Source organism: Chamaea fasciata, unplaced genomic scaffold (genome assembly GCF_029207755.1).
Source record: "Chamaea fasciata isolate MVZ Bird 193981 ecotype frontalis unplaced genomic scaffold, bChaFas1.0.hap1 SCAF_7, whole genome shotgun sequence".
Lineage (NCBI taxonomy): Eukaryota > Metazoa > Chordata > Aves > Passeriformes > Sylviidae > Chamaea > Chamaea fasciata.
The window spans coordinates 62,855,870-62,877,311 of record NW_027094092.1 but is presented as its reverse complement, the minus strand read 5'-3'; the positions used below and the strand labels follow the sequence as shown (position 1 = coordinate 62,877,311).

General features: G+C 42.0%; 1 long non-coding RNA gene across 1 annotated transcript; it reads left to right on the top strand.

Moving 5' to 3' along the window:
• The first annotated feature begins 10,665 nt into the window (after nucleotides 1-10,665).
• LOC136291875 (uncharacterized) lies at nucleotides 10,666-21,078 on the top strand. Its single transcript, XR_010721798.1, has 5 exons — nucleotides 10,666-10,850; nucleotides 11,304-11,487; nucleotides 14,817-14,941; nucleotides 17,864-17,952; nucleotides 19,911-21,078. It is a non-coding gene; the product is annotated as an uncharacterized lncRNA (long non-coding RNA).
• Nucleotides 21,079-21,442: the final 364 nt, after the last annotated feature.

Below are 21,442 nucleotides of genomic sequence, written 5' to 3'. Positions count from 1 at the left end.
GCTGGTTTGAGGACCAGCCACTCCCTGCAAATTGCAGCTGGTTCCTGGTGTCTCCCCCTGCCCCTTATCCTGAGGTTTTCCTTGTGCCAATGACCATCACCTGGCCAAGAGCTGTTGAAAGTTTAATTTGCATGCTCAAAGCATTTAAAGAGATGGTGGCATCTTTCCAAACAGAGAACATGATCGACTAATATACTGGATAATGTGTTACTCTGTAACATAATGTCAGAATGAAAAATTGTTCTGAACAATCATTAAAAAGAAAAATTAAACTATAAAGTAAATCACCCCTTGAATGTAAAATCACAATTTAAACTCACACTTCATTAAGACATAGGCATAAAGAGAATCAGAAATATTTAAAATAATTATGTAGTTTAAATAATTTTATACAGGACCTAAAATATTCTTTGATGTCTCAAGTTTTAACAAGTGAAATAAAAGTATGACAGCTTATGAGACCACATCTCCAGAAGTTGGGTTCTGAAAATAAAATACTGTCATGAGATTTCCCATCAGAATTACAGAAATGACAGCACTGAGAGTGGCTGCTTCCAGAACTGAAATATTAGCTTTCCGTGAAAATGACACTGTCAGAGAAAAATTTTCTCTCTCCTATGTTTCTGATGCACTGATAGGCTCCTTCACTTTTGACTAGAGCTATCTAGCCAGGAGAGACAAATTAAGAGAATTTTTATTAGGAAAGATGGATTCAAAGTGCTGTGTACTTATAGTTTGTTACTGACCTACTAATGTTTATATCGTTATAGTTATGTTGACTGTTAAAAAATAGTAGATTACCCCATGAGAATTCCAGAGTGTATTATAAAAAGTGAAAATCCCTGAAAGTAGAAATCCCCAATAAATTAAAAATAAACTTATGAAGCCCCCATAGGTCTTAGAGCTGAAAAGCATGACTGAATTTAAACTTGAATCTTTGAGTGAAGTTTGTAAAACATAATATAAGGTACTTGAAAAATGATGAATGCCAAAGGATCTGAGTATTGGGTCTTCCCTCAAAGAGAATCCTTTTCGCTAGCATCTACATGCCAGGAGCTACTGTGTAGCACCAGGGAGACAAAGGAATCCCCGAGGGCTGAAAAGCTTTTGTTTGCACTCGGTGGTGCTCAAAAAAGTGATCTCAACAGCCAGTCTTGACCGTCACTTGTTTCCTGTCTCAGCACCTAGGATCTGACTTTAAATAACTGATGTCTGAACAATTTGAACTCACCTGGAGTCTGAGAAACCTCTCAAAAGCAGCGTGAGTCCCAAGCTGTGTCTTGCAGCCTCCGCTGGGGCAGCAAAACATGCAACAGCAGCAAAAGACAATAAACGTATTTTTAAATCTTTGCATAATCCTTTTAGAATCTTTTAACAAGATCAGTGTATGAGGTGAATCAAAGAACTCACAAACTACAGCCAACATAAACTATAGGAACAACAGTGTATAAAATCAGTTTCTTTCCAACTCCCTGACAGAGCACCAAATCAAAGCCTCAAACCTTTCCTCTTGAACTTTATTTTTTAAGACAAAAGGACAGTCCTTTTCTATCTATGGAGCACTTATCAGCCTCTGTCTTCAACAAGTGTCTTATCTTGACTTCATCACTTGATGGGCCATTTGAGAAATTTACTTCTTCCTGAGCCAGTTTATCACTTTTCAATGCATCACTATTTCTAAAGGGTTTCATCACTATTTCTGAAGTGTTTTATGAAGAGCCATAATCACTTGTGACTCTAGTTAAAGAGAGTGAATATCCAACCCCTTTTGTTTTCTTCTAGCAGGAGAGATTCTTAATGAGTCACACTCTAAACAGACCATCAATGTATAATCTGGGGGGCGGAGTGACAGCGTCCACAAGCAGCGAATATTTGTCTAAGAAGTAAAGGTGACCGACCAGACCTACGTCTTGTGAACATCCTTTTGCATCCTCGGAGCTGACGTGATGCCAGAAAAACACCTCGTGTGGAAGTTATGTGTTCTTTCTGTTCGCTGCCTCTTAGGTACAGACAGGTTCCCTGCATACACATCCTCTCTTCCAAAGTAGCACAACAACTCAGTAATAATCAGAAAAAAAAAAAAAATTGGCACTAAGAAGCTTCTCTCCTCGCCTTATTCTTCACCTCGCCAGATTCCCAGGCAGGACCTAAAGCTCCAAGGAAAAAAGTCCACTAAATATCCTTCTATTCATTTGCTTTTTAAAGAAACTTGGAACAGCTTTGCTTTCTTGAAAATAGTGAAAAACAAGGTTCACTTTCTATGTAAAATTTAAGAAATAGATTTAATAAAATAATAAGACAATAAAGAGATAAAAAGCAAAGTATGACCGGCTGGGCGACTTGGCACTCAGCTAAGTCCATACACTGCTTTTTCAAAGTCATACTTTAAATACACCTTCTATTGCATCAGTCTGTTGAATATTCATATTTTTCCATAAACTAGTTTCCATATTCCAGGAACTGTTCTGCATGGCCCCTCCTTGGGTCTGCCTTTTTAGGGCATGCGTGTTTCTTGGCTGTGTCTTTATTATCACCTCCAGTTTGGGCCTTGGTCCATGTTTTCTTTGGATGGTGGATGCTGATATTTGGTATCTCAATAGCAGGGTCCCTTTTTGCATGTTCACTGGATGTTATCCCGGCCAAAGAGACAGTTTAAGCATACTATATCAGCTACTACCACTATGCTTAGTTTTCTTTACTAATAGCAGAAATAAAATAAAAACATATATCCTTAGCACAACATTATTACTCATGTAACACACATCTTGTGGAAAGCCAACCCTATAATATACATTTATAACAAAAATCCATCACTCATAACTACAAAGCTGCTAGCAGTTTTATATCATTAAACATAAAACAAAATGGAATTAACGTCACAGGTAGTTTAATTCAGTCTTCCGTGGCAATCTGTTATTCTAATTGATTAGGAGCAATATGAGGCAGGAAAACGTGAACTGTCATTAGCATCTAGTAGGCTGGTTAACTGAAGATTCAAAGCAGTTGTATATTACCATTCACACTACTGTAGCCGCCCCAGTGTGACTGAAAGCTGGCAGCTGGAGGTGTGTGGCAGTGACATGGCTCCATCCTGGGCTGCCCAGTATCACATCTGCAGAAATATGCTTTTCAGTTGCTCTAGCAAGGAGAAGTGAAAAGGTCAGGGAGAAATGTCCCCGCACAAAACCTCACGGAGGCATTTCCATCAGCCTGCCTGCTGTGTGCCCTGGGACTGCCAGCGCTGCTGCTATACCTTCTGTAAGGGGTTAGGCACACCAGGACACTCACATTGCAGGAAAAATAAAACCACCGGTATGTTTTAAGATCCCAGGTTTTATCAGCAACTGAATAAGGGGTTCCCAGACTTTGATTTTGGCTGGAGGAAGCGTTGACTATGTGCCAATAGTCAAGTGACTATTCAGATTTCCCTATCACCCTACCGCATCAGCTCCTCAGCCCTTGCTGTGCTGAGCAGGGTTACAGCAACAGCACCTTCAACAGGTCCTTCAGCTGCTGCTCCTCAGCACTGGGACACCTCCCTGGACACAGCTGACCAGGAGTCAAATGAAACAGCAGACACAATGGAGCCTGTTGATGCCCAGGACATCAAGAGCACAAGAAGAAAGCGAATCTTGTTCTGGCAGCATCACCCCAGAGCTAGCCCAAATCCAAGGGGAAGAATGCGCTCTCCACACTGATGGCTCTCAGCTCCTCCCACACCTGCTTGTGACTTCTGCTGAGCTTCACAGTGGAGGGAAGAACTGGATATCTGCTATGTCTAACACCCGTATGGGCTAGACAGAGTCTGACCCAGCTGGTTCTTGCCAAAAGGGATGCATGGCTATTTGATTATTAATTCAGCTGGAAGCATTCTGCTTATAAATGAGATTTAGGAGCAAGGGCAAAATGAAATACTGCAGATACTAAAACAAAACCAATCCATCCCAAACCCCATCACAAAATAGCATAAATAAATGAAAATTTATTAAGATGGGTAGTTCTATCTGTGAAATGCAGGTCACTTCTTCAGTGGTCACACTAGCACATCAAAGGTGCTTGATAAATGCTCTGTATGTAGGGCATTCCTACGGCTAAAGATGAAACTGCAAACTAAATGAACCCCCTATTGCAAAAACATTATAAAAAAGAAATATATATTTTCTTTTTTGTCACTTGTGGATGGAAAATGATATAGCGCAATTAAAGTCTTCACTTGTGACAGTGATTCCATGAGAAGCTTAAGATGACAACACCGATTATCAGCGCTAAATTCTTACAGGCATCTTAATTTCTGTCACTTCAGTAAAAGAACCCATATGCACCTGCTTTACCAGAGCAATTACTTTACCCTGTGACAAAGAGTTACAAGGTAAGTATTGCTGAATGTAAGGCAGATGGCAAAAATTTTGTTCAAGGCACTTCCACAGTTATTCCCTGGCCACCGACAAGCTTCATAAACGCCTGCTTTCCCAGTGTGTGTTTCTTCCTTACTTGCACTCACACTTGTGTATGTTTTTCTCCCTGATGTTCTCTGCAGTTGGGCTTTTGAGCTGTGTAAGGCTCCTTGAAGGTGAAATAAAGGTCCACCAAATTCTTACTGCTGGAAGCTGACTGCCACCCCAAACAGCAAATAGGTTTTGACAGGCTCCAAGCAGCATGTCTTTGCATTACTTGTGATTTCATTTTGGCAGCCTGAGTTTTATAGATAAGATCCACTTTTTTAGCCTGTAGTAAAGAATACACTTTGTAGCTGCAGAAATCCATGGGCGTCTGTATAATCTCAAATTTACACTTGGAAACACTCATGTGGAAAATGAATGTGGGCCCTTGAAAACTACGTAATGCCAACAGTGTAGCAAGGAGCAGGGGCTTTTGTCAGAAAAACAACCCCACATATGTAGCAATCAGCTCTAAGCCTGGTTATTCCCAAGGAGCAAGGGCGTCCGTCCCCCATGCACGTCCTGGGAGGGTACAGATCGCTCTTCCAGGAGCTGACAGTGTTTGGGGCAGCAGGGCTGGGGCCCACCATCCATCAGAGGCCACACTACAGCCCGCCCTCACACTGCCCTCACACATGTTTGAAGGGGGTCATTATCTGGGGGCAGGGAGGCAGTGTTTGCTTTTATCATTCTCCATTGATGCAGTTATTCAGCGCTGCTATGAACTTTTATTCCCCAAAGGTACTGGATAAAGAGATATGGAAAGACATTGCATTCAAATTTCCTGTCCTGTCAATTAATCATGTCTAAAATAGGATATTTTGAAACATAAGATATCTTATATATTTTATATCTTAAAATATTTTATTCATTTTTCATTGTAAATCTGCGGTTTCACTGGACAATACAATCCTCTGTGCAAAACAACACAAGCCCTGAAGTTTCATGTCTAAAACCTAAGGTAAAATTCGTCTTCAACCAGTGATACAGCACAATTAGTCCTGGAGTGACAGCTCAGTGCTGTGCTGGTGCCCTTCGCCCAGTGACAAGGTCCTGGTGCAGTGAGGGCTCATCCTGGGTGTCACACCTCACCGGGTGTCACACCCACCTTCCCCGGGCATCCACAGGGAAACAAGCGCTGCTCTGCCTTCCTTGTCAGGCTGCGTGACCCAAGAGCAAAGTAGCAGAGAGTACCAGAGACTAACAACATGCTCGGGGATGGCAAAGAATAAGATCGACAGTTACAATAAAACTGTTAAAAATGAACAGAGACAATTTCCACAATCAAAGATTTATTTAACAAATTTGAAAAGCAATTTCGGGAAACGCCACGATAAATCAGGACAACATCGATCGAATGTTGGGTGGACAACCCGGGAGCAGCAAAGGGTGCTTCTCCGGAGTACTGTCCACAAATTCGGGGTCTCGGGGGAGATGTTTTAGACCATTGTTCTACCCTGAGGCGAAAACAAGACGGTAACAAAGAACCCGAAGAACATGACATCGTGTACATAACATAATCATGGAAATGTCTGGTGTCCGCAAGGGATATCTGAAAGAGTTTCCTGAGAAATGGAGAAGACGTCTGAATGAAAAGTCTCCGAATCTTCTGTCGGAAGGTTTCTGCCGCCCTCCGCCCGGATTGGGATCGGATCTCCTGATGAGCTGTGAAGATGTGGTCAGCCCATGCTTCACGGGCCCTTTCCCGCTTATCTCTCTGGCAGATGTCGAGGTAACACCTTTGGACTGTGAAAAGACTGTGGAATGCAAAGAGATGCCCTGGAACTGTTTCCAGGAATTCAGGGGTTTTTACATTCCACTGCAAAGTTTTAAGACACACAATTTTAATCCACGAATTTAATACTATGTATCTATTACAAAACCAAACCAGAGATGGGTTGTAAATAGTTCAGGCCGGATGTTTCAGAGTGTGCCCGTATTCAATACTGTGTGTCCTGCTACCTGTAGCTCCAGCTTCGTGCTCTGATCAGCAGCTCCTTAATGAGACTTCAGAGCTCCCCACAAAGTTTCTGAGCACTTTAGTCAAGAGCAGCAAGGTAAGAATGAGCTCTTTTGTGTCTATTTGACACTTCAACTTTATTTACACATCTCTTTCTGGTTTTCAAATAACTGCTGAACACTTTTTCCACTGAGTTCTTTAGAGATCAGTCAGAGTGCATTTGCATGCAGTCAATAAAGCTGTGAAGATTTTTGAGCTAGGCACTCCTTTCTCCAGACACAAGTTTGTAAATCGCTCCTGATATAATTCCTTAGAGTCACTGACCGAGGTTGACATACCTGTGCTCCTTCACATGGACAGTGTGAAGCCGTGGAGGTACATAAGAAACTCATAACGCCTGAATATATCCCCTTTGAATTTCTTCCAGTTTCATTATCATGTTTTCAATGCAAGAGGAAATTGTACACTTATTCAAAAGTGTTATCATATACCATAATTTTCCTGAATAAAACTGAAACAATTTTTTTCTCTCCTTTGAGGAACCAAACAGATCATTTTAACTTATTTAAAAATAAACTTTTAAAATGTGCAAATAGGTTGAGAAGCAGTCTGAATCGGGTAGTGTTATGATATTTAGTAGGCCAAGTGCTAGTCTCCATATTTTTTGTCTATATTAAACACTCATGTTTGCATTGTTGATTCGTTTATGTAATGAGTTCTTCCAGAAGCCACCCCAATTCCATATGGTTTTCCTGTGTGACCTCACTGGGCCTATTTGCATGAAATGAGTTGTGCTATCTCCATTCCAGTCTGAATAATAGTAAACAACAGCAACAACAATGATAACAACAACAATAATAATAGTTATTATTGTTGGTATTAGCATTGTTGTTACTGTCATGGAACATTCTGATTTTTTAAATGTGGGCATAAGTCTGGCACACACTGCCCAGAAGATCCCCACCTTTTACTTGTCAAGACTCAAAGGTGAGAGTGTATTTCTAAAGTGAAGGACAAGACTGTATCTTCCCAACATTCTGCACAGGATAACATGGCAGAAAAGGCTTTGCTAAAGTACCAGATGGACAGGGTCTTTGGGAACCTCAATGCCAGATCTTTGCTGCTAGTCCCCAGCAGTAGCTAAGTAAGCAGAGATAAGCTGCTTCTATGTCGGGCTGGGTTCTGTGAGAAAGGTAAAAGGTAAAGGCCTGGGCTCAGTAAAATGACAATTCCTCTCTTGGGAATGGAGCAGGGGGCTGTGACACACTGGAGCCTGGTTGCCTTTGAAATTTTCACACCATTCCTGTGCATGGGGAGCCCCCTGATTATCACCAGGGCCGCTTTTCAAAATCTCACAAGTACATCTCAAAATGCTTCATTGTGGTTTTGGAGACATAGAGGTGTGATGCAAACTCTCCAGGCCCTTTGGATGCTCTGGTTGCTCCTGACACTATGAGCTAGTGTCTGAGAACTTGGATTTTGGTAAGGTCCCTGCTCTGATGGCTCCTAAACAGGCAGGTTCCTGCAGTGCTGAGGCAAGCTCTTGCAAAAACCTGTATGATCTGTGTGATGTGATGATGTGGGGATGTGATGCGATAACGTGGTGTGAAAGCCCAGATGGGTGTAGAGAGAGCACAACTCTTTTCAGAGTAGCTGCTCTGACCTGATATAGAGCTCTCTCCTGTAGGAAACTTGGCTTCTCCACCAGAGTATGAACTGTTAAACAGTAATTTTTTTCTTATTTCATGTGTCCTCTTTGCAACAAAAAGCAAAGAGGACTAGACAGCGGGATTACAAACCTCAACACCTCAAAATACTGACACTGGTTCAAACTTGACCTATATACTTATTTAAATTATGTTACAAATCTTTTAAAGTCACAAGCAAATACATAAGATCTACAAAATTCCTTGAACTAGCTGATTTAATAAGTTCAGTTTTCTGAGTTTAGTTTAAAACAAACAAACAAAAAAATCAAAACAAAACAAGCTAACAAAAAAGCCCCAAACAAACAAAAAAGTATGAGCATGAAAGTCAGTTATTTAAAAAATCCTGCTTGGCAGACTACATTGGTTTCTAATCCAGTTCAGAAATTTAGGAAGGATTCTCCAATTGTGGAATAAAGCCAAATGCATTTAAATGAGCAACCAGACACAACATGAATTAATGTCCTGAAATCTAATCAGATCACTTCTTATCTAATTAGATGGTGGAGTCAAAAGCTAATTGCTAATTAAGAATATGGTATCTGTGAAAAATGCTCCATGCCTTCTCTAGTGTGAGTGCCCCTCCCCTCACACACAGGGCTCAGGAAATCCGGGCTCCTGCTCGTGCTGCCGAACCACGAGGGATTCCAGCTGGACCAGGGCAGCAGAGCCTCCATCCAGAGCAGCGTCCCCAGCTCCCTCACACCGTGTCCAACCCCGCACCCCAAAACTCCAGGAGCTCCCTATTTACTGTAGGCTTACCAGCACAGACATTTGCAGACGCTTGCCCTCTAGTGTGTGTTCTTTCCTGTCAGTTTCCACAGAATGCAATTATTTGTTTCCCAGTTTACCAAAAAACTTGAACCAGAGCAACAACACAAACCTCCAAAGGACTCCAACTTGGATTTAGAATTCGATAGTTTTCAGATGGATACACCATCTCTGGACAGGAACTCCAGGGTGGCAAATGGTAATAAGCAAAGTCCTCAATTTCTTTGTGATGGACCTTTGCTAGCTGTTATACTGAAAGCATAAGTTAAAAACAAGCAAACAAACAAAAACCAAAAACCTAACAAACAAAAAAAGCACAACAACAAACAAAAAACCCACCAGAACCACATGTAGAACAGATTCTTTGCTTTGTTGAGCATCCTCTGCCCTCAAGAATCAGCCTAGTACTTAGGTTGTTCTTCTTCCTCAAGAGAAGTAATTTGTGTATTTACCTCAATGACAGACATCATTCTACAGTTTTAATGCAAGTTCACAGGTTTTCCTTCTCTACACAACATTAAATTGTTCACGTGCTTATCTTAACAACTACTGCCGGAGTAAGTGGATATAACAGCCAAGCAATAATGTTTAAATGCACACAAAGTAATCCACAGATCTGCCTTAGTGCTCAAACTGCTAATAAGAGGCTGCACAGCTATCATGACCAGGCCTATAGTAATTGGAAAAGAACAAGTTAAAAATTATATATCAGTAATGGATTTAAAAAGAATGAAAGTGACCTCTCAGGTGATTGTTGATGCACAACCAGAGACTGATGCCACACATGGAATGAGGCATGGAGGAGAACCCAAGAAGTGCAGAAATGAGCACAGCGAAAAGGAGAGGGATGATGTCATGGGGCAGCCCAGGAGAAGGTCAGCAGGTGATGAGAGACGATTAAATGGTCCTCAGCTCCTGTAAGGAAGGAACCAGACAAGCAGCCTGTTAGAGTTTCTTCAGGAACGCTTGCTTTCTTTCATTTGCCTAGGAATAATGCCCTTCAAGGCTTTCTGACTGAAACAGAATTTTATCCTGTATGTCACACATTCTGTAGGGGTATGTGACTACTCTTCTGGGATCCTTTTTGTCCCCAGTATCCGATCTGTTTACCTTGGAGATACTATGTGTTCACTTCAGGAGTAACACAGTTTTACATTATTTGCCTAGGCAGAATTAGAGAAGGCACCGTGAATTATAAATTGCACCTATGGTGCTGGATTGGTCAGGTTTTTTATTCAGATTTCTTTGAACCTCAGAATTACAAGATATGCAGTTGCTTTCTGAACTCAACAAAAGTCCTTCAAAATTAAGAAGATTTTATTATCTGATGAGACAATTAATTACAATATTTAAATGAGATTAATAGGAGCAGTTGTGCCCTAAAGAAAGATGGATTGTGAGAATGAAAACATGCTTTCTGTTTTCTGAGGAAAATGAATAGAGAGAGATGGAAGGGACTGAGATAACAAAATCACTGGAGACAGGAATATTACTGTAAGAAAGATGCCACAGTAGAACACATACCACAGCATGTTGTGTAAAACTTTTACCAATGAAAGCTGCAAGTTTAGAATATATTACAAAAACAGTCTTGACTTTGATTCTTTGGGGATTGTTTTTCATCACATGTCTCTGGTATTTTGCAATTAGGCAGCAACTGCACTGCGGCACACCTGGTTCCTCTCCCCACAACTGAAAGCTCAGTAGCTGAATATACGTGTGTCCCCCTTTCAGCTGGGGCAGAGTTGATTTTCAGGTCAGCAGCCCATATTTCAGGGCTGTGTTTTGGATTTAGGATGAGAATAACGTTGATCACATGCTGATGTTTTGGTTGCTGCTCACTCTGCCGAGGACCTTTCAGTGTTCCCTGCTCTGCTGGTGAGAAGAGGAGCGAGAAGCCAGACGGGAGAACAGCCAGTACAGGTGACCTGGACTGGCCATAGGGATATTCCACACCACAGGACCCCGTGCCAAGTAAATAACTGGGGGGAATTGGTGGGGACGGGACAATCACTGCTGGGGGACAGGCTGGGGGCAGGTCAGTGAGTGGTGACTGATTGTACTGGGCATCACTTTTGTGTCTTGGGTTTTATTTGTCTCTCTTTCTCTCTCCTTTTCACAGTATTATTATTTTTTGCTTTTACTATTATCCTTAGAGTTATCATACAGTATTTTATTTCAATCATTAATCTGTTATCATCTCAACCCACAAGATTTTCTTTTTCTTTTTTGATTCTCCTCCACACTGTGGGAGAGGGGGCAGCTCTGTGGTGCTGCACTATTGGCCAGAGCTAAGCCACAACAATCCAGCACGACTGCTGCAGACACTCCCTGAATTTGAGCACTCCCTTGTAAAATACCAAGGAGAAACATTCACTAATTCTGTCTTTGGACTTGATCCTGATATAAGCTTGGACTTTGTTTAAGCTCAGCAATACAGAGTGCTGTGTCTGAGATGCAGTAACCCCGCACACAAGGGAAGATGAGCAGCCAGCCCTGCAGAAAAGGGTCTGAGCATCATAGTGAACTTGTCAAGCTGGAGACATCACCGTGCCTTGCAGAAAAAGCCAACTGTGCCCTGGGCTGTAGCAGCAAGAGCACAGTCAGCCAGGTGAGGGTTGATGCTTCTCTCTGTCTGGCGGGGGCAAGGCTCCATACGATCACTGGGTCCAGTCTGTGGTTCCCCAGTACAAGACAGACTTGGGTACAATAGACTGAGCCCAGTAGATGCCACTCAGTTGGCTGGGGCTGGAGCCCAGGATCAGAGAGAAGAGGCTGATAAGAGAGCTGTGTCATGGCACTTTAATATCCCAGTGTCACATTCTCATCCTTGCCTTTGTTTTGTTCTCTTTGTGATATCAAAGCCTGTTGTGTAATTTTCCAGTCATGTGCCAGTAAGTGCACTGTGGTGGATCCTGAATGTTGGACTATACCTAGATTTAAATTGAAGAGTGTGAATCAATTATTTTTGCTTCCAGTCCTCTTGTTTTATAATCAAGGGAGGACACTGTTACTAAGTAGTCTTGAATTGAGGACTCTACTGAGCAGACCAGTCAGCCCTAGGACTATGATAGTGCACAAGACAAAGGAAGAACAAATCTAAGAAGCAAAGAGATTATTGATCGAATCAGTTACCCAAAGGAAGAAACAGCCTTTACACTGAGACTGGCTGGTTTTATGTCAAAGTTGGATTTCCTGTTGGTACCGTAAGTGGCAGTGGCATTTGTTAACCTGACAAGTACCAGAGTAATCCAGGCCTTACAGATGTTGAAGGAAGAGCAACAGGTATAGAGACAGACTGTAGAGAGATGGACAGGCATTTTCTTGGTATTGGCACGCCAAACTTCAGAAAAACAAACATACTGAAGATTTTATACTTGAGACAGCAGACGTGACAGAAAGCTGGAATTCCCTATTTCCGGGCTTTAGGTTTAAGTGCTTTATCTATTTCAGTGTAAATAAACAGCAAAAATTGAAACCTGTGATCACAAAACCCTGTGAACACTATGTGAGGAAATATGCAAGTAGCTTTGTTTCGCTGAGGTAGTTTAGAAGATCTCTGGTAGTCTACACTGCAGCTGTATTAGGGAACATTAAATGACAAGATAAAGCAGGGGAACATGCTACACAATTGTACAGCAAAGTTCAGGGAAAAGTCCCCACTAATCTTTATTTATCTCAAGGTAACACTACTTTCAATAACAGTTCATGCTTTAAAAGTCGCAGTGAAAATGAAAACTTTTCTCTCCTGCTTTTTGAATTGAAAAAAGCAGTAACCAAATAAGAGAAAATAACCATATCTCTGAGTTTCCTACTAGCAAACCACCTGTGTCAAGGCAGAAATATCAGTCCCTGCTTGAAAGGGTGTGTCCTTCATGGACCCATGACTAGCGCAGGTAAAGGAACTGTAGTTACCTGCTATGGGCCCAGGTATCCCTAGAGATCTATCCAAGACAGAAGGCACGCGCTGAGGGAGATATTTCAACCAAGGCTAAGGATGGATTAACAGTTACAAGTGTACCAGCAGGAAAACCAAGGCCGTGTGTTGAACCTGGACCACCTGCTCAGGGGCAGCGGTGGATCCGCGCCTCATCCAGTGCCGACGGCTCACTCCTTGCCCGGGCAGGTCCCCTCTGTGTCACACGGCAGAGCCATGGGGAGCTGAAGAGCCCAGCTGAACGTGACTGGCGCTGTCCTCAGGTGCTGCAGCTCAAAACCACCCCTTCGGCAATGCTACATTTGCCTCTTTCCGGGACAGCTGCCACAGATGATGCCCCCTGATCCATCTAATTCCTGACCCATGCCCAGGAGCTATTTGGAGCAATGCTGAGTGTCACAGAGGACAGCTATGCAAAAGGCCCGTGGCATTACGGCAGTGCTGAGGATTGTGTTCCTGGGAATGTTCCCTGGCACTTTATTTACCCAGTCTGCCCTATGTGGTGGCCTGGCTACCTAGAGGAACAGGGCCTGAAAATACACCATCACATGAACAGCGTAACTGGCTAATCCTGGAAAGGCAGAAAATACCAAAATTTCAGTTTCCTCCTGCTTTGTCCATTATTCTAAGAATATACTTCTTGCACATATCTAGGAACAACACTTGAAGGTTTTTTTTTTTAAGCTCTTTTCCCTGGACCTTTTTTTTTTTTTTGCTGAGGAATACTTTACAAAGAAGCATCACAACCTGATTCTACAATCTAGCTGTAGATTATTCATACAGATGAATTGCAGAATGACTGTCATGTTTTAGTTGAAAAGATTCCCTAATAGAATAACCAGCTTCTTTTGGAGAAATAAAATTTGCAGTGTAGTTCTGTCTGTATGGGCACATAAAATTTCCTGGAGTATAGTTCATGGCTTTACAGGTGGGGTAATTGCCTTCATAGTGTGTAATGCAGTTTGCAAATTAATCATTATCAAACCTTCATCCAAGCTGATCTTGTTAGCTCAATTTCAGACAATGGAGTTTTATAATAGCTTAAAAAATGTAAAGGCTTGACTTTTCTTTTAAAAAAAATAAATGAATCCCACTACTATTGCTGTGGAAATTTACTACTTATTTTGTAGTAATCAAAATCTTTCTGATTGTTAAGTCCATAGCATCATTAAAGAAAATTCAAGCACATAAAACAGGGATATTACAAGTTCTAATGACAGCCATTTAGTCATAAAACTATTCTGAATTTATTTCAAAATTAATTAGAAAATACAAGTTATGGGTAACAACAAGAAGCTACAAAACAAAACTTAACAAATATGCAAGTAGAAAGATGAATAGTTGCTATAAACAAGCCACCTTTCATAGGTGGGATTACAAATTATTAAGAAAATCAATATAAGGAGTTGACATGAATTGTTAATTAATATAAAGAATTGTTACGTCGAATTAATGTCAAAGGTTATGAGGTAGGAGGTTGTTAAGTTAAATGTAGGGATACAATTTGCCTTTTGATTGATATATATATATGTATGTTATTTATCTTTACTTTCAAGTTTGAAAAGAAAATACTTTTCTGTTGTATTCATTATTAGTTGGTGGTCATTGATGAATGTGGAGTTTTTAAGTTTGTGTTGGAGCCTTTGTTTGTTTCAGAGTATATTGTGATTTTGTAGGATTGGGCATAAGAGGGAATACTTTGTTATTTGCTTGGTGTGAGGATTTTATCTAATAATTTAAATACAGAATTACCAAAAATTTATAGTACAACAGGCAAAAACGAGGCTGGTGACTTAAAAATGGTGAGCCTGTTTATAAGAAACTTAGAACACCTGTGGTCGAGACCTCAAGTTTGTGGAGTTTATGAGACACGCAGCTTCTCTAGAGATGTTAAACTACTGACTTCAGACAGCACGTAGTAGCACATTTCCTCTTCTCCAGATACTGATCATTGCTTTGAGAGAGCTAATGGCAAGGCAGTGAAGTTTTCTGTTTCTGTTTAGTCCCTTAGGTGATGCCCTGTGTGCCCGAATATCCTCGGATAGTTGAACTCAGGGCCCAGTTTCAGGAGAAAACGCAGAAAAGGAAAGGACCCCCTATTCTGCTCTGCCTGGTAACAATGATGAAGGTGGGTTTGGTTCTGCTCCCACCTAGTGGAGCCAGAGCGGTGTCTGCTTCGCCAGCGCCCCCAGTTTCAGCAACGGCTGCAGCCTTATGTCGAACTTGGCGCTTCAGCTGGACAACTGCAATGCTTAGGTGCCCATGTTCCTTTGATGTACAATTAACCAAGCAATTAAGGTAGGAAGAGAGAAGAAAGACCTAATTCCTTCTGCAGCCCAGGGATTTTCAGTCCTTGGCTGCAGTGGGTGATGAGGTGTTAATGACATGAGTATTTGTCCTGAGTGGTGTGAAGATCCCTCTTTGTCTCTCTCTGTGCTGTGCGCCTGGAGCTGGAAAGGAAGGGAGTCCCTGCAAAACCCCTTCCCTGACTCTAGTCTGTTTGACAGACATCTTTGGGGTTCTCACATGCTCTTTTATACAGTTCAGCAGCAAGGGGTACTCAAGCCTTCACTTCATTTACTCCACAGCACTTCAGAGGCTTCAGACATTGCTGGAATTGAAACCTCCCCTGATTTCAGTGGCTTTCCACCTGGTGTCCCAATACTGAAATACTTTAGCCCAGTAAAGATTTCTGAGATACAAGACACTAACTTCAGAATTTCATGCACCATGATAGATGATGACAAAATAATTTAGCTTTGTCTTCTACCCTTCATTTATGAACTCTGTTAACTGCTTTAACTCATCTTCATCTCCCATGGAGGTTATGGCCTGACATTAAAAAAAAAAAAAAAATTAAAAAAAAATATATATACACTTCCCACGATTTTTACAAATGTTTGATCATACTTTTAAATATTCTTTATAGTAGTCAATCACATTTTGAATGCTGTTAGTTGCTTGACCTCTGGAACTTCCTACAGCAGCAATTTCCTCAGTCTAATCCTATGTTGCATAATGAAGTCCCTTGTGTTCATTTCATACCCTTGCCTTTGTTCAGTAAGTGTCCTTCATCTTTCTGATAGGAGATGGAGAGAATATATATTTCCTCACTATTGCCCCCAAGTGACTATTGTATGTGTAACTGCCACTTCTTCCTATTTCTCTTCCTCAGTAGTGCCCATCCCATAAAATCAAAGTCTGCATAAGCCATGTGCCCCAACAGATTTATGGCAGAGACAGTGTGAGTTTGGGATCCAGCCCTACTTTTACCCTGTTCTTCCTGTATACACAGATCATATGTTCTTCCTTTCTCTTGCGAGAGAGACAGGTCTGAAATCCAAGGCAGCTGAAGATGTTAGAATCAAAGAATGCATTAAGGAATGAAAACCATCAGTTTTATCTGTTGACTGAAGGGGAAAGCACTGTTCCTAGGGTAGCAGTTTCAGTCTCTCTGAGCTTTAATCATCCCAACTTTCACTGCTAGTTTCAAGTGAACCACCACCTAAAATGCTATGACCATATTTCTTCTGCAGGGAGTATAATTTCTTTGAAAGAAGAGATTCTGGACAGAGAAATGCTTCCCTTGCCATCAGTTCTCCTGTTAGGATAAAAAACGCCTAAAGGTCCCTGTTTATTTTGGGGTCCAAAGTACTCCAAGGGACTCGTGGCTATGGGGTTTTTTGATGTTTATTTTCCATTATACTTTAAATGCCTTTCAATAGTGCCCAGTATAACCTTCTCCATAATTTTTTCATGAATTAAGGCTAGATTTGCATGTCTGTAGTTTCCTGGGACATCCTTCAAGCCCTTCTTGTAAACTGAAATAACATTGGCTAGCTTTCAGTCAGCAGGAATCTCCCCATACTCCCAAGACCCATGGTAGATGAATTTATCACTTTTTTATTTGTAACTAGTTCATTTTTATTTATTTATTTTTTAATCCAGAAGATTCTTCAGAGAAAAAAAATAATTCTTTCAATGTGATTTTTCCAGAATCCCTCTACGCTCAAAATGCTTCTGCTTTCACTCACCATCACGGTTGCTTTTGGAAGTAGTGTTTTCAAGAGACTCCTGCCACTGCATACAAATTCACTTGAAATATTAGGACCATGTTTGAAGATTCTTTCTGAAACCTGGAATTATATATTGGTCAGGAAAAGGCAATTTTCTTTGTTTTTTAAATTAATTTGAAGGAAAGAAACGAATGCTTTCTTTCATTTTGTAATATCATATTTTATCAGAACCTTTAAAAATTTGGCAGTACATGGAGTCTGGGCCCAAGCTCTTTGTGGTTGCCTGTTCTCTAGTACTGAGATGGCAGAGAAACACACAATATTACTTCACCATTCTCTCCTCCTCATAAATGCAAAGGGTCCATTTTTAAAGAGATTTGATCATCTCTTTTGTCAGGTAGACTCATTAGAGGGCTTAGTCCCCATCCTGACATTCTTAGAACAATTCCTCCCCTAACCTCTTGGTGACTTGATCCTCAAAATTGTTTAAAATCCTGTTTCCAGTCAGATTGCATTTATGCTCTGAACAGGGTCTCTGTTCCCGAGACCAGGCATATTCATGGGCTGAGGGAAAGAATCGTCTAGGATTCATTGATTTTTGAATGCTTAATCTGAAAAGGCTGAATAGAGCACTTGTGCATATCCGCTCCAGAAGGTGATCTGCTGTCTCTGTAAATTGGTGTGAAAGCAAGAAATCATTGTGTCAATTGACACAGAAAAAAGAAATCACTGCACAAGTTTTCAGGCCCAGCATTAGCCAGGACGAGGTTTATACATCACAGCTCATTCATGTGCATTTTTCCCTCTCAGACAGTTGCAGTTAATGAGCTGAATACAAGACACAGCAGCTCATGACTTGTCTCTAGGTAACGTGAAAATTCCCATCCTTTCTGTTCTTTTTTCCATCGTTGTGGTTATTTATACACAGTTATCTATACTGCGGGCAGAACACTCTGCTATTATTGCTGCCAGCTCTAATGTGTGATATCCAGGAAATTCAGGCACGAACTACAGCCCTGTTCTTCTACTTGCAGCACAAGTACAGACCAGAAAGGATTCTGCTCAGAAACATCAGCACAGATGTTCACTATGAGACAGACAAACAACGGGAAAGAAGGAAACAGTAAGTCAGGAAAAGGGGGAGTTTATGTCTTTTCTGTATTATGCTGTCTGGCTATCTAGGTCACAGAATCTTACCTCACTTTCAAGTACCTGTAGGCTTAGGTTATCCATTAGCAGCCTTGTCACCCAAGGAATCAAACCCAGCTCCCTCCACTGCTCTTCACATTCCAGATGTTCAGACCCACCTTGGAACCCATTTATTACACTCTCCCCAGTTCCTTAAGAACTTTTTCATACTGGGAGCCACACACCTGTGGATGCACACGAGATGCTGCGCTGCACAGAAGAGTGTGCGACCTGCCTTGGACCTGCTGACAGTACTCCTGCTAAAGCAGCCTGGGATGTGGGGGCTGTCCATCCAGAGTTCCAGCTCTGAAAAATGATGGCTGTACAGACACATGATGACTTAGAAAAATTGCTATCACAGCTCAACTGGATAAGAAGGAGCTGCAAGCAGATCACACCAGGTCTGGGCAGAGCAGGTGTGACGAGGCCTGGTAAACAGTACAGAGCTCAGGGCATGCTATTAGCAAAAGCAATACCATGTTACAGGGCTACATGGTTGTGATAAGACACACATATTGGTATGAAATTTCCTCCCTTCCTTCCCATCTATCTCCACCTTTCTCAGTCCCATGACTCTCCCCCAGAAGGATGTTTTTCGAGGGAAAGATATTAGAAAATCTTTAGACAGACATTTCAGAGAGAAAACTGTATGTGTTTTGGTGACACTGATTTTCTTGCTCTTTGCTACATGAACCAAAGTATAGGTGTAATGGCCACCAGGCAAAGCCTTTAGTCAGCAGGGTCTGAAAAGTGACCTGGTCACCGCCTCAGTGTGTGCTTTGTCATGTATTCAACACACCTTTGAAATTAATGACCCTGCAACACAGCAAATCAGCACATTTATTTTACGGAAGTAAATAACACCTATGAATCTTCTCTGGAGCATGTTTCACGGAGGCCGTAAAATGCCATGCTTCAGAGCAAATGCGAGGTAACACTGTAGAGCCGGAGCCCTGAGCGGCACCACGCCTGGCAGCCGCAGCGCAGGATTGCCATCTGCAGGGCAGCCTGGCAGCTGGCTCCCTGGAGGTTGGCAGCTCCTGACCCCCACGGATATCTTTCGGAAGTATTTCTCTTGCTGTTGCAGTGACTAGGTATTCAGAAGCCTCGAGGGGTTCCCAGGTTTTGTGCCTGTACTGTCCCTATAGAAATGTTTGCTGCCTTTTAGTACCCTGGAGCTGCAAGTGGCATAAAATCATAGAATTGTTTCTGTGGGAAAGCACCTTCCAGACCACCTAGCTCCAACTCCTCTGCCATGGGCAGGGAGACCTCCCACTAAACCAGGTTGCCCCAAGCCCCATCCAACCTGGCCTTGAACACTTCCAGGGATGGGGCAGCCACAGCTTCTCTGGGCAGCCTGTGCCAGGGCATCACCACCCTCACAGGGAAGAATTTCTCCCCAGTATCTCAAAGGCCACATGCAGAAACACACATACAGTTTACAGCCATGGATTTACATGACACTATTAGCATATCTAGCATGGAAAACAGACTTCTTATTTTTTAAGATCTCAGTGACTCTTATTTGAATGCACAGCCTTGGCTCAACTGAAAATGCATGCAAGGAAAGCATTAGAAAAAATAGTAAATGCATAGGAATCTGCAAAATCATGAATGATCTGAAGAGCTGAGGTTCTCATTGTTGAAATATAGATTGAGATAATGAGGAATTATTACAGAATTATTATGGGCCATTTTCCCTACTTGGTTCTTTCCATGAAATGCGCTTACATGAGCACACCCAGCATCACAGACCCACACTGGTGAGACACCAGCTGTTAGGCAACACAAAACCTCACGGAGGTGTTCCAATTCCTCTCTGATGGAGTCAACAAGAAAAAGAACATGACATCAGTGGGTTATGAAGTTTCTTTTGCATTTACTTTTTATTAGCACCTTCAACGGGAAACAAGCTGAAAAAAAATGGAGACAGAATTTTTCAATGCTGGAAGGAGAAGATGGAAGTAAAAATCATTACATGAGGAAATAAAGCAGAAATGAAGAAATAGAGCAGAAAGTGCTGGAATGGAAGACAAAAATTAAACAAGCAGTAGTTGCACTTGAGAGGTGGCAAAAAAATGACCACACATATGGAGTGCTGTCTTCACACAGAGGTCAGAATTCCACAGAAGAAATAAAGTATATTAATGCAGAGACCAAATTCAGGAACATATTAATTAGGAGCAATTGCGTATCCCTACAGAAAAACACACCCATGAAAACTGGTGAGCAACAGCGGCAGGGACTGGCAGGGATTTTACGTTGCACCTCTCAATCCATGAACTTCCCTGTTTTGTTCTAGATTTTTCAGTATGAAGGTGCTGGCCTTATGATTGCTCAGTACCGCACGTGTCCATCACACGCAGAAAGCCCAGCTTTACACAGAGTGATGGTCAAAAGCCACTGTGTTTGTCCAGCACCAACTACCACAGGCCGCTCCTTTTGCCATGATGAGTAAATTACTCCACTTAGGTGGACCTCACCTCCTGCTTCAGCCTCATAATACTCATTCCACCTTGTTGCCCCATTTTTTTTCCATGTGAAGGAGCCAGTTGTGACCAGTTCCCTGTGCAGTTACAGTCAGAGCTGGTAGGTTGATGTCCGAGGAATCTGGTGACAGGGACAGTGGGAACTGCCTTCTGTCAGCATGGATGCCCAGCAGCCCTGCATCATTTTGTTCATGTACTGAGCACCCAGGGCACACCACAAAAAAGGAGACATTCCTCAAGAGACAACTGAAGTAGGCTAAGAGCAGAGCAAGGAACCTGAGTGCAGTTCTTTGAGTCAGCGAAATCACGCCAAAGATCAGGTGAAGTGGACAGGCAGAGTGCCACAAACTGGAAAGCCCAAAGTGCTGCAGTGCACTGCGTTGCCAGACACATTCATTTGCCGTCAGATCATGTCAGAGCAGAGGCAAACTCCGCCTGACAGCTATGAAAATGCTTCTCTTCTTTTGCCAGTCTGTTTCTTGGAAGGATGAGTATCAAATCTGCATAGTCTGAGCCTGCCTAATCTTGCAGCACACCATTGTGCTGCATGTCTGAGGCACCTGTCTCAGCAAAACCCTGCCTGTTCTCTGCATCCTGGGGAAGATGGGCCATGCTGAAGACAGGTTACAGGTGGCACCGGGCTGTGTTGTGTCACCTCACATTCTCTTCCCCACTTGGACTGTTTTCCTAATGTCTTGTGTCTCAGAGTTTCACTTATTAAACCTTAGAGAACCAAAAATATTTACAAACTGACCTACCTCATTGCAAAGTGGATACTGGCCAATACATTACTCTGCACCCCTCAGCTAAACTGCATGCAAAACCTCCCAATGAATTTTAATAAGTTGCAAGTGCTGGAAAATACCCACGTCCTTCTTGTGCAGGGGTACCAAAGCCGAATGTAGGACTCCAGGTGGGACCTCACCTGAACAGAGG